The sequence below is a fragment of the Palaemon carinicauda genome, chromosome 9 (genome assembly GCF_036898095.1).
Source record: "Palaemon carinicauda isolate YSFRI2023 chromosome 9, ASM3689809v2, whole genome shotgun sequence".
NCBI lineage: Eukaryota > Metazoa > Arthropoda > Malacostraca > Decapoda > Palaemonidae > Palaemon > Palaemon carinicauda.
In genome coordinates, this window is record NC_090733.1 from 13,853,263 (window position 1) to 13,873,262 (window position 20,000).

Genomic DNA, 20,000 nt, shown 5'->3' on the forward strand with positions numbered 1-20,000 from the left:
TGCATATATATTCACATACACAGTAATATATATATATATATATATATATATATATATATATATATATATATATATATATATATATATAGATATATATATATATATATATATATATATATATATATATATATATATATATATATATATATATATATATACATATGCATGAATATATATATATCCATCCATATACCAAAGGCACTTCCCCCAATTTTGGGGGGTAGCCGACAACAACAAGAACAAAACAAAAAAGGGGACCTCTACTCTCTATGTTCCTCCAGCCTAACCAGGGACTCAGCCGAGTTCAGCTGGTACTGCTAGGGTGCCACAGCCCAACCTCCCACATTTCCACCACAGATGAAGCTTCATACTGCAGAGTCCCCTACTGCTGCTACCTCCGCCGTCATCTAAGGCACCGGAGAAAGCAGCAGGGCCTACCGGAACTGCGTCACAATCGCTCACCATTCATTCCTATTTCTAGCACGCTCTCTTGCCTCTCTCACATCTATCCTCCTATCACCCAGAGCTTTCTTCACACCATCCATCCACCCAAACCTTGGCCTTCCTCTTGTACTTCTCCCATCAACTCTTCCATTCATCACCTTCTTTAGCAGACAGCCATTCTCCATTCTCTCAACATGGCCAAACCACCTCAACACATTCATATCCACTATAGCCGCTAACTCATTTCTTACACCCGTTCTCACCCTCACCACCTCGTTCCTGACCCTATCTACTCGAGATACACCAGCCATACTCCTCAGACACTTCATCTCAAACACATTCAATTTCTGTCTCTCCATCACTTTCATTCCCCACAACTCCGATCCATACATCACAGTTGGTACAATCACTTTCTCATATAGAACTCTCTTTACATTCATGCCCAACCCTCTATTTTTTACTACTCCCTTAACTGCCCCCAACACTTTGCAACCTTCATTCACTCTCTGACGTACATTTGCTTCCTCTCCACCATTTGCTGCAACAACAGACCACAAGTACTTAAACTGATCCACCTCCTCAAGTAACTCTCCATTCAACATGACATTCAACCTTGCACCACCTTCCCTTCTCGTACACCTCATAACCTTACTCTTACCCACATTAACTCTCAACTTCCTTCTCTCACACACCCTTCCAAATTCTGTCACTAGTCGGTCAAGCTTCTCTTCTGTGTCTGCTACCAGTACAGTATCATCCACAAACAACAACTGATTTACCTCCCATTCATGATCATTCTCGTCTACCAGTTTTAATCCTCGTCCAAGTACTCGAGCATTCACCTCTCTCACCACTCCATCAACATACAAGTTAAACAACCACGGCGACATCACACATCCCTGTCTCAGCCCCACTCTCACCGGAAACCAATCGCTCACTTCATTTCCTATTCTAACATATGCTTTACTACCTTTGTAGAAAGTTTTCACTGGTTGCAACAACCTTCCACCAACTCCATATAACCACATCACATTCCACATTGCTTCCCTATCAACTCTATCATATGCTTTCTCCAGATCCATAAACGCAACATACACCTCCTTACCTTTTGCTAAATATTTCTCGCATTTCTGCCTAACTGTAAAAATCTGATTCATACAACCCCTACCTCTTCTAAAACCCCCCTGTACTTCCCAGATTGCATTCTCTTTTTTTATCCTTAATCCTATTAATCAGTACTCTACCATACACTTTTCCAACTACACTCAACAAACTAATACATCTTGAATTACAACACTCATGCACATCTCGCTTACCCTTATATAGTGTTACATTACATGCACAGACCCAATCTACTGGTACCATTGACAACACAAAACACACATTAAACAATCTCACCAACCATTCAATTACAGTCACACCCCCTTCCTTCAACATCTCAGCTTTCACACCATCCATACCAGATGCTTTTCCTACTCTCGTTTTATCTAGTGCTCTCCTCACTTCCTCTATTGTAATCTCTCTCTCTCATTCTCATCTCCCATCACTGGCACCTCAACACCTGGAACAGCAATTATCTCTGCCTCCCTATCATCCTCAACATTCAGCAAACTTTCAAAATATTCCGCCCACCTTTTCCTTGACTCCTCTCCTTTTAACAACCTTCCATTTCCATCTTTCACTGTCTCTTCAACTCTTGTGCCGGCCTTTCTTACTCTCTTCACTTCTTTCCAAAACTTCTTCTTATTCTCTTCATATGACTGACCCAGTCCCTGACCCCACCTCAGGTCAGCTGCCCTCTTTGCCTCACGTACCTTGCGCTTTACTTCCACCTTTTTCTCTCTATATTTTTCATACTTCTCTATACTATTACTCTGCAGCCATTCTTCAAAAGACCTCTTTTTCTCTTCCACTTTTACCTTCACTCCTTCATTCCACCATTCACTGCCCTTCCTCATGCTGCCTCCAACAACCTTCTTGCCACATAAATCACTTGCAATCCCAACAAAATTTTCTTTTGCTAACTTCCACTCCTCCTCTAAATTACCAGTTTCTCTTACTCTCTCCTCGTCATATGCCATTTTCAACCTTTCCTGATATTTACTTTTTACCCCAGGTTTTATTAGCTCTTCAACCCTCACTAGCTCCCTTTTACATCCACCTACTCTATTCTCCCACTCTTTTGCTACAACCAATTTTCTTCCACCTAAAATACACAATTTTCCGTGTATTTATTATGAATAAAATAGCCCACAATGTATGAAAAATAAAAGTTTATTTAGTTTTTGAAGGGACCATCTCCCTTCCTCTTCATAATACAATTGGTTACAAATTTTTGAAAAAGAGGTACAGAAAGGTTCTTAAGAGATAAAAAGCCTGTTACAGTCTTAGCGAATATTAACAGCATTTCACGGTGGTTTGTTTACATCTTTTAACAATTCCTTAACAATAGTTACATTGTTTTTTACAACATTATTTAAAAACTGATCCAATTTAAAATTACTTTGATATATTTTAAAATTGTTAGAATTCTGAATTAAAACAGCTTCAATCAGTTTCCGTCTATGTGTATCAGGCATTGATATCAATTTGTCCATTTTCTTAAAATCTATTGGATGATTTTCCCGTGTCATATGTTGAAAATCAGCGCTATTTTCATCACCTCTTCTAATGGAATCTCTATGTTCTCTTTTTCTTCTCAAAATCTACTGATTCTCCTATGTAAACTTTATCACATGAACCACATGATAGTTTATATATACATGCTTGTTTGGCAGCCTTTCCTTTTCATGATTTTGTCAACACCTTTTTAATAGTTAAATTATTTTTATATACCCCAACTACTTTACAACTTTTTAGGCAGATGTCAAGTCGTACTAGACTATGGAAAAAGTCTCTAGGAGTACATAATAATTATGGATGACAAAATGATAAGGTTGTATAATGGTCTCGCCCTATACAATATAAAGCAAAGTTTGTATTAGAGTCACCAATATCAGTATGCATTTGTGACACCTTCCCCAAGGTGACTACTCTTTTAAACTATTGGATAATGGTTGTATCCGCATAGGAACAAATTTTGCCTCTTTGCCACTATCCTATTAGGGTACCACGTCAACCCTTCCAAGGAAGGGTTAGAGTGAGTTGACTTTTGCTTGAATCAGGGAACAGTCTTAAAAAGACATAGCATGATAAAAATATCCATATTTTAATTTTAATGCTCAGTACATTTCTAATAGAATGAGTGTGGGCGAATAAGACGCAGGGTTCACTATGAACTAGTTTATTAAAATTTAATAAACGTACATATCAGATCAACATTTATAAAATTTATAAAATGTGGATGATATGCTTCAAAGCATAAAGAAAAAGTCAACAGAAAATATTGTTTTGTCTACTAGGAAACAGATTTGCCACTTCAATTGAATTACTAATAATAATGATATAGTCTGTATACTGTTTGTTTACACTAGCGTAAAAAAACGCTTGGCACAAGTGTCCACATTATGCTATAGTTCACCGATGTCAGTGGAACAGTTCATAAGGACTACACAAGCACCCTCTTAATTAATCGTCCCAAATTGATTACATTGTTCCTCGCAGATTTAAAACAGAAGGTTAAGGTATTCTCCCTGCTGCTACCACAGACCTCTTAAGTTGCTCCACTAGCTTTGCATAGTGCATAAAGAACACCTTGGATGACTACCAGCCGGTGTACAAACAAGGATGTTCAAAGTCCATATAATTAAAGAAATTTTATGGAAGAGGCAACTTTCCTCGATTCCTGACTAACAGGTGTACTGTCTGGATCCGTTCTGCGAATAACACGGGTGAGTTTCGCCCTTAGTTATAGATAACCTTGAACCAAGGGTTTCTCTTTTGAACAGCTGTCCTCCCATAAAGTCTGAAGTTCTATAAAGAAAGACCTTAGGCACTCCACTGGACATAGAGATGCATCTTCCTTCAGAGGGCAGATTCTCTAGGGACCCGACCTGTTGGTGGGTAGCTTGTTCTTGGTAAGAAACGTTGGGTGTAGAAATAGATTCAGTTCTTCCTCCAAAAACTGGACGTGGCCTTCCTCCTCTCTAAAGAGAGCCACTATTTCACTAGCTCTGGCCCTCAAAGCGAATAAAAGCAGAAATATGACTTAAAATTCAAGGCCTTCTAAGCGCATTCCTCATTGTTCAATAATTATACACAATAAAGAATCTTATCTACTGACCATGCAAAGGGTCTTTGGAGGCGCAGAAGGGCTAAGCCTATCATGGGCCTTTGTAGTTCATTAAGAACGTCGTTAGAAAGGTCGACCTGTAAGGCATGTTGTATCTGTCTTGTTAAGGCAGGCTTGAACAATAGAATTGTGTTGGCTGCTAAACCTTGCTCATGAAGGTGAATGAAGGTGAAAGAAGAATGATAAATAGGAATCTGTCGAAATTTCTTATGGTTTCTACGCCTTAACAAGGTATGTCTGTTTCTTCCCTGAAGCCTCATAATGTCTTCTGGTTTCCTCCAAATGTCTAAACTGACTTTTGACACCGAATCTTTTTCTCATGGTTAAGGAGAGAAAATCATGAGATGTAGGTTCCGTGTTTTCTGTGATGAAGCGAAGACAGTTGACTTCTGTACTCGCTGAGACAGGGATGGATCCTGTAGCGGTACGAATTTTAGTCGTAGCTCTAATGCCAGAGGGAACCACACAATATTTGGCCACTTATGGGCCACTATTGCTGCTTTCCCTTTGAAGGATCTCAGCTTATCGAGGACCTTCAAAAGGAGGTTGTGTGGAGGGAACAGATAAATACTGGACCATCTGTTCCAGTCCAGGGACATAGCGTCCACTGCCTCCGCTAGCGGAACCTCGTATGGGTACACATAACGATCTACTTTCTTGTTCTCTTTCGTTGCAAAGAGGTCTATCTGCAGCTCTGGGACTTAACTTAAAATGAAGGAGAACGATCCTGCGTCAAGGGATCATTCTGACTTTACAGGTGTAAACCTGGATAGAGCGTCCGCTGTCACACTGCGGAACCCTTGAATGTGAACTGCTGACAGGTGCTATTTCTTCTTTTCCACCAAACGGAATATGGCCAACATCACTTGGTTGATTTGAGGTGACCTTGACCCTTGTCAATTCAGGTATCTCACTATCACCTCACTGTCTAGAACCAGTCTTATGTGAGTCGAGTGGCGAGGAGATTCTCTCTTCAGTGTCAGAAGTATTGCCATGGCTTCTAGAAAGTTGATATGAAATGACTTGAAAAGATTGGACCAAGCTCCTTGGACTCTCATCTGATGAGAGTGATCTCCCCAGTCTTCCTTTGAAGCGTCTGTGTGGATAGTTACTGACGGGGGAGGAGGTTGAAGAAGTATTGATTTCTTCAATTGCTTGGCATTGTACCACGGCTTGAGAAGCGTTCACAGCCGAGTTGGTAGTGGTCTTATTAGATCTCTTCGCGCGATTGATGCGTATTTTCTCCAGACTCCTGTTGCATCCTAGCTGTGCTCTTAGCACTGGATCTGTAATCGAAGCAAACTGTAGAGAGCTCAGCACTCTCTCCTGTTCGCGTCTTGATATCCGTTTGGATTTCAATAGTCTCTTGACAGATCCTGCTATTTCTTTCCTCTTCTTACCAGGAATGGAAAGTCGATGTGACTCCAAATTCCAGTAGATTCCCAAGCACTGAAATATTTTAGCTGGAGAAAGTCGAGACTTTTTATGTTGATCTTGAATCCCAGATGTTCCAGGAACTGGATCAATATCTTAGAAGCTTGCATGCATTTTGTCCTGGATGCTGCCCACACCAGCCATTCATCCAAGTAGGCTACTACTTGGACCCCCTTTAGGCGTAATTGATGGATGGCTGCATTCGAGAGCTTCGTGAAAATCCTTGGGGCTATGTTTAGCCTGAAAGGCATGGCTCTGAAGGCGTAAAGTTTTCTATGTAACTTGAAGCCTAGGTAGGAGGAGAGGTGATTAATTGGAACGTGCCAATAAGCGTCAGATAAGTCTCTAGACACAGTATATGCCCTTTTGGGCAGCAGGGTCCTTATGTGTTGAAGTGTGAGCATTCTGAACTTTTAGTTCACTATGAACTTGTTGAGTGGCGACAAGTCTAGAATGACTCTGAGTTTCTCTGAGTCCTTCTTTGGAACACAAAACAGCCTTCCTTGGAATTTTATGGACTTAACTTTCCGGATTACTCTTTTGTCTAAGAGCTCTTGGACATATTCTTCCAGAACAGGGGTTGTGTTGGGAGAATTGAGGATATTGAGGTGGAGGACTGCTCCATCTCCAACCTAGTCCATTCTTTATTAGGCTGTGGGCCAAGGGATGGAAGGTCCAGCAATCCCTAAATAGCTGTAGTCTCCCTCCTACTGGAAGTATCTCACTTCCGCTGTTGTGGACCTGAGGCCTTGACTCCTTGACCGCGTCCTCCCATGGATCCCCTTCCTCTTGAAGGGCGTCTAGAAGTACCTCTGGCTGTTCCTCTAGCTTTCAAACGAAAGGAGAAGTCTGCCTTTCGAAGGCTGGGTGAAAAACTGGCGACTGTGTCGCCACTTGTTGAGGTACCATCTGGTATGGTTGGAGGTTGTGCCACTATCTGAGGCACTGCGGTCACAGGAGATTGTTGTTGTTGTTGCTGTCGGTAGGGATTAGCCGGCTGAGAGGAAGGCCTAGGCCTTTTTGTCTTCTTCTTGGGTTGGGGACCCTCATCTGGAGAAGACTTTCTCTTAAGATGTAAGCCACACTTTTTGAGAAGGTTCCTATTCTCTGTGGTGGCCTTGTCTACTACCTCTTTAACCACTTCGTTGGGAAAGAGGTCGGTACCCCAGGTACTAGAGGAGATCAGTATCCTCGGTTCGTGCCTCACCGCAGCCGGGGCGAACACGAACTCTCTACAGGCTCTCCTAGGTTTAATAAAGTTATAGAGATCCTTCGTAACTGTGGCCATATGGGTTTTGGCCACTACCATGAACCTGTCCTGGTTCTTGGGGTCACTTGCCATCGTTTCCAATGTCGTTTGCAATGACATCGATGCTGCAAATCTTTCTTTCGTCTCTTGCTCTCTATGCAAGAGAACCTCCGACAGTTTTGGAAGTTCCTCACCAAACTGACGTTCGGCAATATCAGCTTCAAGCTTCCCGAATGAGAAGGTAAGATGTACGTCCTTCCAGTCTTCTTGGTCCAAGGGCAAGGTCAGAGATAATGGCTTGCACTCCTTCAAGGAGGGGCATGGTTTCCCTGCCTCCACCTCCTTTAAGGCTGCCTTATATCCCTTTTCCATGAAGGGAAAGGCTCTGGTAGGAGAGGCCACAAAGGAGGGAAGCTTCTTACTCAAGGCTGGCACCTTTGAGTTAGTGAAGCCCCTCTCTTTCATCGAGCTCGCTAGTAACGCCTGAGCTTTACTATGGTAAAAAACTATGACCTCCTTTGGCTCTGTCTCCTCCTTTGAGGCTGTCTCCTTTCTAAGACGGACATAGCAGTCCGGATTAGAATCTTTGTTGGGCAAAAATTCCAACTCTTCCAGGGGAATTGCTCCCAATTTTTTCTGAAATCATGATCTTCCCGATTGTCATTGGCATGTGTTCGTCATACCTCCAAGGATTGGTGTCCAAGCACAAAGGAAGATGCTGCAAATCTGCGTATCTCTAGTTTCATTGCAGCTTCCCTCTCATCATTTTTCCTTTGAATTTGATGGATCATCTCAACAATGGAAGAAAGAGCTCTTCCCAGTTCATATGGGATAGCAGACGATGTAGAGGGAACAGGTTCTGGGTCCGCAATCGATGTAACCGACACCTCGTCGAACTCTTCCTCTTCCACTTGAGGAGCCTGGGACAGCTCCTCCTCCAGACCTTCTCCTAGAAGGTCCTTCTCAGTAGAATCTGACACCTCCGACATCTTATCGTCCAATTGGATGTCTTGAAGGGCGGCCGAGTCTTCAGAATCTACTGGATTCTGGGCAGTTGGTATCTCCACCTGAGGCTAAGGGATGATTTTATCAGCCGATGCTTCAGGGAAAAGGTAGGCCCTCATCTTCTCATTTCGAAAATAGGGTTCTGAGGTGTTTTTCTGAAAGCCCCTCACCCAGGATCGTAACATTTCCCTGGCAGCGTCCCTTGACTCCGTTGACTTGGGGTCGTCAAAAGCCTCGGAATTCAGGTTAGAACAAACTGTAAAAACCTGAGGGTCCCAATACCGGAGATCATCTCTGGGGGCTGCGCATGCTGCGTGCCTCCTGCAAAGTTAATGTCCACAAAAGTTCTTACTGCGGACATTACAGAAGACACTCCCGCACTTCGGATGGTCCTCCTTTCCAGAGGCAAAAGAGGCCGGAGAAGTCATCAAAATGTTGAATAAAATCCGAAATAACGAGAGAACACAATGGAAAACACCGAGTAGTAGAGCTACACAAAAAGGAATAAAGAGGGCGCTACCACCCTAATCAAATACACACTGGAAACGGAATAGGAGAGATGCCTTATGAGCGCCTCTCTTTTCATTCTCGTTTCAGATTCTTGTCACTATAACACCTCGAGGCTTTAATACTGTTCAGGGTGAAGATAGCTATGTGACGTGTCAAGATATTATGCGATATCCCAGTGAGATTATTTAGGGATATTCACTCCAGGAGTTAGAATTCTGGATACCTTAAGGTAAAATTCTCTAGGAATATCACTGTAGTCCAATATACACTAGAAAGCTACCTTTTAGGGAACTTCCATCAGGACGACATGGCCTGAGCCCAAACATATATATATATATATACATATATATATATATATATATATATATATATATATATATATATATATATATATATATATATATATATATATATATATATATATATGTATACATGCAGATATATATATATATATATATATATATATATATATATATATATATATATATATATATATATATATATATATATATATACATATATATATATATATATACAATTATATATATATATATATATATATATATATATATATATATATATATATATATATATATATATATATATATTTATATATATATATATATACATACACATATATATATATATATATATATATATATATATATATATATATATATATATATATATATATATATATATATATATAAATATATATATATAGATAGATATATATATATATGTATAAATATATATATATATATATATATATATATATATATATATATATATATATATATGTATATATATATATATATATACAAATATATATATATATATATATATATATATATATATATATATATATATATATATATATATATATATATATATATGTATATATATATGTGTGTGTGTGTTGTATATATATAATATATATATATATATATATATATATATATATATATATATATATATATATATATATATATATATATATATATATATATATATATATATATATATATATGTGTGTGTGTGTGTGTATGTGTGTGTGTTTGTATATATATATATATATATATATATATATATATATATATATATATATATATATATATATAAATATAATTATATATCTATCTATATATATATATATATATATATATATATATATATATATATATAGATATAAGGGTTAGGTTGGGTAGGGAATGTTGGGCGTTTGTCAGTGCGTATGGGCCAGGTAGTGAGAAAAGTGAAGAAGATCGGAATGAGTTCTGGAATGATTTAACTAGGTGTGTAGAAGGACTGGGTAGAAGGAATTATGTAGTTGTTATTGGTGACTTAAATGCTAGAGTGGGCGCTGGAGAGGTAGAAGGTGTCATTGGTAAGTATGGCGTACCAGGTGAAAATGAGAGTGGTGAGAGACTGGTAGACATGTGTGTTGAACAAGAGATGGTAATAGGTGCTAGCTTCTTTAAAAAGAAAGATAAGAATAAGTATACATGGGTAAGAGTGGCAAATGGAAGAGTAGTAGAAAGGGCATTAATGGATTATGTGTTGGTAACTAAAAGAATGTTTGGAAGATTGAAAGACGTGCACGTGTTTAGGGGTATGGCTAACGGTATGTCTGATCATTTTTTGGTGGAAGGAAAACTAGTTGTAGCAAAAGAGTGGGGGAATAGAGTAGGTGGATGTAAAAGGGAGGTAGTGAGGATTGAAGAGCTAATAAAACCGGGGGTAAAAAGTAAATATCAGGAATGGTTGAAAATGGCATATGATGAGGTGAGAATAAGAGAAACTGGTAATTTAGAGGAGGAATGGAAGTTAGTAAAAGAAAATTTTGTTGGGATTGCAAGTGATGTATGTGGCAAGAAGGTTGTTGGAGGCAGCATGAGGAAGGGCAGTGAATGGTGGAATGAAGGAGTGAAGGTGAAAGTGGAAGAGAAAAAGAGGGCTTTTGAAGAATGGCTGCAGAGTAATAGTATAGAGAAGTATGAAAAATATAGAGAGAAAAAGGTGGAAGTAAAGCGCAAGGTACGTGAGGCAAAGAGGGCAGCTGACCTGAGGTGGGGTCAGGGATTGGGTCAGTCATATGAAGAGAATAAAAAGAAGTTTTGGAAAGAAGTGAAGAGAGTAAGGAAGGCTGGCGCAAGAATTGAAGAGACAGTGAAAGATGGAAATGGAAGGTTGTTAAAAGGAGAGGAGGCAAGGAAAAGGTGGGCGGAATATTTTGAAAGTTTGCTGAATGTTGAGGATAATAGGGAGGCAAATATAACTGCTGTTCCAGGTGTTGAGGTGCCAGTGATGGGAGATGAGAATGAGAGAGAGATAACAATAGAGGAAGTGAAGAGAGCACTAGATGAAACGAGAGTAGGAAAAGCATCTGGTATGGACGGTGTGAAAGCTGAGATGTTGAAGGAAGGGGGTGTGACTGTAATTGAATGGTTGGTGAGATTGTTTAATATGTGTTTTGTGTTGTCAATGGTACCAGTAGATTGGGTTTGTGCATGTATTGTACCACTATATAAGGGTAAGGGAGATGTGCATGAGTGTTGTAATTCAAGAGGTATTAGTTTGTTGAGTGTAGTTGGAAAAGTGTATGGTAGAGTACTGATTAATAGGATTAAGGATAAAACAGAGAATGCAATCTTGGAAGTACAGGGTGGTTTTAGAAGAGGTAGGGGTTGTATGAATCAGATTTTTACAGTTAGGTAGATATGCGAGAAATATTTAGCAAAAGGTAAGGAGGTGTATGTTGCGTTTATGGATCTGGAGAAAGCATATGATAGAGTTGATAGGGAAGCAATGTGGGATGTGATGAGGTTATATGGAGTTGGTGGAAGGTTGTTGCAAGCAGTGAAAAGTTTCTACACAGGTAGTAAAGCATGTGTTAGAATAGGAAATGAGGTGAGCGATTGGTTTCCGGTGAGAGTGGGGCTGAGACAGGGATGTGTGATGTCGGCGTGGTTGTTTAACTTGTATGTTGATGGAGTGGTGAGAGAGGTGAATGCTCGAGTGCTTGGACGAGGATTAAAACTGGTAGGCGAGAATGACCATGAATGGGAGGTAAATCAGTTGTTGTTTGCGGATGATACTGTACTGGTAGCAGACACAGAAGAGAAGCTTGACCGACTAGTGACAGAATTTGGAAGGATGTGTGAGAGAAGGAGGTTGAGAGTTAATGTGGGTAAGAGTAAGGTTATGAGATGTACGAGAAGGGAAGGTGGTGCAAGGTTGAATGTCATGTTGAATGGAGAGTTACTTGAGGAGGTGGATCAGTTTAAGTACTTTGGGTCTATTGTTGCAGCAAATGGTGGAGTGGAAGCAGATGTACGTCAGAGAGTGAATGAAGGTTGCAAAGTTTTGGGGGCAGTTAAGGGAGTAGTAAAAAATAGAGGGTTGGGCATGAATGTAAAGAGAGTTCTATATGAGAAAGTGATTGTACCCACTGTGATGTATGGATCGGAGTCGTGGGGAATGAAAGTGATGGAGAGACAGAAATTGAATGTGTTTGAGATGAAGTGTCTGAGGAGTATGGCTGGTGTATCTCGAGTAGATAGGGTTAGGAACGAAGTGGTGAGGGAGAGAACGGGTGTAAGAAATGAGTTAGCGGCTAGAGTGGATATGAGTGTGTTGAGGTGGTTTGGCCATGTTGAGAGAATGGAAAATGGTTGTCTGCTAAAGAAGGTGATGAATGCAAGAGTTGAGGGGAGAAGTACAAGAGGAAGGCCGAGGTTTGGGTGGATGGATGGTGTGAAGAAAGCTCTTGGTGATAGGAGGATAGATGTGAGAGAGGCAAGAGAGCGTGCTAGAAATAGGAATGAATGGCGAGCGATTGTGACGCAGTTCCAGTAGGCCCTGCTGCTTCCTCCGGGGCCTTAGATGGCCGCGGAGGTAGCAGCAGTAGGGGAGTCAGCATTATGAAGCTTCATCTGTGGTGGAAATGTGGGAGGTTGGGCTGTGGCACCCTAGCAGTACCAGCTGAACTCGGTTGAGTCCCTGATTAGGCTGAAGGAACATAGAGAGTAGAGGTCCCCTTTTTGTTTTGTTTCATTGTTGGTGTCGGCTACCCCCCAAAATTGAGGGAAGTGCCTTGGTATATAGATATATATATATATATATATATATATATATATATATATATATATATATATATATATATATATATATATATATATATATATATAGATATATATATATATATATATATATATATATATATATATATATATATATATATATATATATATATATATATATATATATATATATATATATATATATATATGTGTGTGTGTGTGTGTGTATATATATATATATATATATATATATATATATATATATATATATATATATATATATATATATATATATATATATATATATATATATATATATACAGTATATATATTGAATGTAGGCAAATTTCTTGAAAAAAATTTGTTCGACAGTAAATTCCTACTGAACATTAGCTCGAAAAATAATTTCTTGAAATTTAATTTTCTCGAAAGCCAATATTAATATTGAAATTATGTAGTATACTAACAATCTATACCCTTTATATTTATGAGCACTAATCCTCATTTAGATCATCAGTATTCTAGATATTCATTCAATAAAATATTTGAAGTTTCAAACTTTTTATGGTTTATGTTTCTCTAAAAGTTTGAATTCTCAAGATGTAATTAACATAAGTAGAAAAAAAAAACATAAATTGTATATGTACGGTTATCTAATGTATGTATTATGGACAAAACTCTGAACAGTGAGATATATTGGAAATAACAGTTATGCAAGCAATTTAAAAGTTCAGCTATCTCTATCACTTTCGATGAGGGCATCGAAAATGGAAGTGGAAATGAAAAGCATGCAGGAGACTGTTATGAAATATTTGCTGTTAGATTCCAAGAGAAAGGGAAAGAGCATGTAATAAAAAGTCGAGATACACGGCAATATATTGTATCATGTGTTTCAATGGGAGTGAATGGTACTGTGGCTGTGAAGCTCCCTTCATTAGCAAATCTAAAAAGAAATATACACAATATATGATAAAAAAAAATGATGGCCCTGCTTTGTTTGATAGCAAAATCAAACTTAACGATCCGGAAGAGTATACAAAAAAGAAAAAAAAAATATATCAAAGGATTTTGTTTATGACATTGGTCGCACAAATGGACGTATATTATTCTTTTTTCAACCCAGAGCATGTTCATGAAAGGGTACACTGATGGCATTTTTTAAAATGTACTTTCGATTTTTGCTCACCTTTATACAATATATGGCGTACAGTCAGGCAGTATTATACCTCTCGTATATGCCCTACCAACAAACAAACCGAACAAAACCTACAATAAATTCCCGACAGTTTTGAGTATGTCATGGAAAGAAGGCTAACACCAACAACGTATTTGAGGAGTGGGACAACAGTTTCGGGCATTAACTAAGTGATGGTTATCCCTCTATTTGTGAATTTACAGATGGACTAAAACGAGAACAAGGTGTCTTAGAGGTGGGTATTTAGCATTAAGTGGAAAGTATTAGTACTATTGTTAGCAGAAAAAAAAAACTCACCATAACTGTGATGTAAATAATATTTCATTGTGATTGAGTACATTTTGGCAATAATCTTTTTTTTTTATTATCTCACATTTTTAACTTCTTTACTTATGAAAACTAAAAAAAATGTAAATGTTATTATTACAGCTTCGCCTTAATTCTGATTTATATTATGCTTTTTATTACTAATCATATAATTCTGAGATCATTCGTACTAATCAACTCTGCAAATTGTTGGTTACGGATACATTTGTGGATGAATACTGTTCCAGGTTGTTATCCAAGGTTGTATATATGCTATCATGTTAGTTTCTCTCCCGATGGTATTTTGTATTTGTCAACATATTTGGGTGAAAATGCCTGATTGTCGTTTGTTATTGGCTATGAAAGGTGGGTATGGTAAAAATGCTTAAACTTAAATTGTTGCCTTGTTTGAAGATTATACAATTGACTGTGACTTTGGAATTCCTTTTAAAAAGAGCGTGTCAGGAGTTGTTGCTTCTCATATTTTATTAGACGGTTACTTGGACATTACAAAGTAACTCCAGGTCTAGTTAGAATTTTTTTATATCACCATTCAGGCTAAAAAACAAAAATAAAGAAAATAAAAGGTATTGTGTCCCAAGGTAAGTAGGCTACCCCAGCGGCATTATACGCCAAAGTGCTAGCCCTCCCCCAAGGCTAATGTTTAGGCATAATGTTTGTTATTATTATTACTATCACTAGAAAGGTATTGGATCCTTTGACTGGCCAGACAGTAATACATTGTATCCCTTTCTCTGGTCACGGCTTATATTTCCTTTGCCTACACTTACACAGAATAGTCTGGCTCATTCTTTACATATTCTCGTCTTTCCTCATACACCTGACAACAATGAGATACTTAACACTACTTCACCGAAGGGCTTAATTACTGTACTGCAATTTGTTCAGTGTACTTTCCTCTTGGTAAGGGTAGAAGAGACTCTTTAGCTATGGTAAGCAGCTCTTTTAGGAGAAGAACACTCCAAAATTAAACCATTGTTCTCTAGTCTTGGGTAGTGCCATAGCCTCTGTACCATGGTCTTCCACTGTCTTGGGTTAGCGTTCTCTTGCTTGAGGGTACACTCAGGCACACTATTCTATCTTATTATCTTTTTTTTTTTTTTTTTTTTTTTTTTTTTTTCTTAATGGTGTGTTGGGCAGCCTTAATAGAAGAGTCATGGATGCCTGGTGGTTTATCAAGAGGTTGTCTTTTCCTTTTTTTCTGATTGTTTTTCTTCTCAAAACAATCCTTACTATCCTCCCTTCAGTTGAAGTGGCTATCCTGGAGGGTATTTAGCCTTGCATGGTGTACAGACTCCTCCATGTTGACCAGTTTTTCCGAATTTTTACTATAGTCTATGGGTATAATTAATCACTTTATTTATAATTATATACATATTGTTTTTGTTATAATTCTAGTTAATCTAGTTTTTAAGTATGATGTTTATTTTTTATTTCTATTAATTCTTATGCTGTCTGGAGACATTGAGCGAAATCCGGGACCAGTATGTCCTAGATTTCGTTAATGTCGTCTTCTGTATTGCAATATTCGTGGTCTTCATGCAAATATCCAAGACCTTACAGTTGCGTCCAGACAGTATGATATTCTTTTGTGCTCAAAAACTTTGATTTCTAATATGAGGTTCTCATCTGAGTTCCTTATAACTGGTTTTAAACGTGATGCCATGCCTAGGGCCAGGGGAATGGCGGTGTATATTAGGACTGAGTACCCTGCTTCTCATAAGTCGTGCTATCAATGTGGATGTCATGAGATTCAGGTAATAAGAGTTTGTGGCAGGCATAACAACTTTGATTTGTGTTCGATCTACCGGAATCCAGACATAGATGACTCTATCTTCGATTGTCTTCTTACCATTATGGCTAGGATACAAGAAGATGATAGAAAGGCTTCTTTTGTCTTTGTTGGTGATTTTAATGCCGACCGTAGGGAGTGGTTAAGTTCTATCTCTCCTACCGATCGCCATGGCTTACGAGCTTTAGATGTTGCCTCTGAATCAGGCTGTGAACAAATCATAAAAGAAGCTACTCACAGGTCTGGTAATTGCTTGGATCTCGTATACACGGACTCCCCTGGCGTTATAACTAGTAAGGTTGGTTCTCCAGTCGGGACATCTAATCATGCCTTGATTTCATTAGTAGTGAAGACTGGGCAGCATGTCCCTGATATATCATACTCTTGTAAAATTTATATGAAATCCCAAGAAGACTGGAATGGGATTTTGCAGGATCTTTTGTGCTCGAATTGGTCACAATTATATAGTACTGTAGATCCTGTTGTCCCTTTGATTGAGAATCTAGTCAACATAATTGATAGGCGTATCCCTTCTTGTGTGCTAAGGTACCGAGTAAAGGACAAACCGTGGTTCAATGATGATTGTAGACATACTTATTTGGAGAAACAGGAGGCCTATCACCTTTGGAAGGGTAGCAGATCAAATTTAACCTGGAACAACTATACTCAGCTTCGAGCTTTTGCTCAGAGAGTTTATGCCTCAACTGAAAAGGAATACAATCTATCCGTAAAAGAAACCCTTTCTGGTACAACTTACGAACATAAATGGTGGTCTACCCTTAAGTCTGCACTCTTTGGTGCAGATGCAACAGTTCCTCCCTTACTTAAACCAGATGGCTCAGTCACTCACTGTCCAAAGGAAAAGGCAACCCTTTTGGCTGATGTTTTTAACAGTAAAAAAAGTAATGAAAAACTTGAAATTCCGCATTCCTGTTTTCCTGAAGCTAAACTAACTAGTTTAGCTTTTCGATCTCGGGAGATTAAAGCTCTTGTGAGGGACCTTGATGCTTATGAAGGTGTAGACCCTAATCGTACTTTTACTTTGTTTTTTTTTATAAAGACAGCAGATTTCTTAGCTCCAAAGTTATCTGTTATTTTGCCAAGTTAGCAAGAAGATGAGCTTGTTGGAGAATTGGTAATGCTACTCCTCTATGTAAATGTGTTTGTGGTAGCTCAAGTCCCACTGATTACCACCCATTTTCCATAATTCCCATATTATCTAAAGTTTTTGAACGTCTTCTGGCAAAACGTCTTAATAGGTTTGCTGAAGTTAATCCTCTACTCCCTAGTTTGCAATTTGGTTTTCGTAAAGGCCTTGGAGCATGTGATGCCCTTCTTACAATCTCCAATGCTGCACAGAAATCCCTTGATTATGGTCAGGATGTTGGTATGATTGGCCTTGATTTTAGTGCTGCCTTTGACCGTGTTAATGATGATGCCCTTGTTTTCAAACTGAAACAGTTGGGAGTGGGTGGGTCGTTTCTTAGCATTATTATTGATTTTTAAAGTAGTAGATCTCAAAGAGTTGTTGATAGGCTCCATTGTGAGTATAAGAATGTGATATCCGTTGTACCACAGGGTAGTGTTCTTGGCCCATTACATTTCATACTATATACACATTACATGTGGTTTTGCCTAGAAAACAAGCTTGTTGCATATGCATATGATGCTACTTTCTTTGCATTGATTCCATCCCCTGAATGTAGATCTAGGGTTGGTGAATCCCTTAATAGAGATTTAGCTAAAATTAGTGCATTTTGCAAACTTTATGGTATGAAGTTGAATCCTAACAAAACTCAAAGTATGATTGTAAGTAGGCCAAGGACGGTGGCTCCTTAACATCCGGCTCTCAGTATTGATAAAGTTTCTTCAAATTTGTATGACTCTTTTAAAATTTTAGGTGTGATTCTCGACAGCAAATTTACTTTTGAGAAACACATTAGGTCTGTGTCTTCTTCAATTGCACAAAAAATTGGCATATTGAGAAAGTCTTACAAGATTTTTGGTGATCAATCTATTCTGAAGAAGTGTTTTAATTCTTTCATTCTACATCGCTTTGAGTATTGTTCTCCTGTCTGGTGTTCAGCTGCTGATTCTCATTTTAATTTGTTGGACAGAAACTTACGTTCTATTAAATTTCTTATTACTGATCTAGATATTAATCTTTGGCACCTTTGTTCAATTAGTTCATTATGCATGTTGCATAAGATTTTTCATAACTCTGCCCATTCTTTACATTTAGATCTCCCTTGACAATTCTATCCTGTTCGTAATACTAGGCATGCAGTTAATTCTAATAGCCAGGCCTTCTCCATCATGAGGCTCAATACTACATAGTATTCTAGAAGTTTTATTCCATCAGTTACCAAGTTGTGGAATGATCTTCCTAATCAGGTAGTGGAATCAGTAAAACTTCAAAAGTTTAAAGTTGGAGCGTATGTTTTTATGTTGACTAGGCTGACATGAGTCTTTTTATTGTTATTATTTGCCATTTCTCTTTTTGACGTTGTTAATAGTTTATATAGGTAATATCTGTTTTGACGCTGTTACTGTTTTTAGAATGATATATTGTTAATTTATTCTCATCATTTATCTATTTCTTTATTTCCTTTCCTCACTGGGCTATTTTTCCCTGTTTGGGCCTCTGGCTTAAAGCATCTTGCTTTTCCAACTAGGGTTATGGCTTGGCTAATAATAATAATAATAATATTAATAATAATAATAATAAGAGATAAGCGAAATTTTATTGGTTTCTTCGAATAAATTTTTGGGCGTAGTTTTTAAGAATATAGTGTTATTTACAGCTCAGTTGAGGGTCGTTTGAAATTATGCCACCTCGTAATTCAAATCATATTATTTTGAAAATTTCGAAACCAGCTTTGGTAATGTCATATTATCTAAATGCAAATCTAATAAAAGAGCCTAATGTTGATTCATTTTCATTTGGTTGAACAGATATCCATTATTACAGGTTAAGAAATGGTCTAATCTGTGTCAGAGAGATCTTCCTAGCCATTTAAAGAATAGAACAGAGAGAAATGATAGTCTTATTCATCAACGTCAGATTCGATGTAGTTTGTACAGAACATTAGCATTAAAAATAGATGAATGAAGGCATTTAATTTAGACCATAATTTTCCATCTAATTCTTGATTTGAACTTCGATTCCTTTCTCACACAGCTTGCCATCTTTTAACTGCCTAACCATGGACGACAATAATCACCAATCTTTTAACAGACAACAATTGCACCGGTTGAGTTTATGATATGCCCTCATAGACTTGAACCTTGCATATAGATAATTTTCGCTTATTTTAAAGAAATAATTTACATCTTCAGCCCCTTATTGGAAAATAATGTGATAAAAATCTGTTTTTATGTTTTAGACTATAACGAGATGTGCAGTCCTGGTTAAGTTTTTGATATGAAAAATATGCTATTGTAACAATATGCTAGCGGAGGAACCAGTTGCCGTCGAGATACAATTGCTAACGAGTTATTGGGACTTTTGACTAGCTAGATATTAATATATTTTGTCCCTCTTTGGTTACAGCTCATTTTATCTTTGCCTACACCTACACCAAATAGTCAGAAAAAAATTTCACATATTATGCTCTTTTCTCAAAAAATGTACAAAACTAATTTATCCAAAAAATTCTTCTTCGCTCAAAGGATTAACTACTGCACTGTAATTATTTAGGGTACAATAGACTCTTTAATCAAGCCACTTT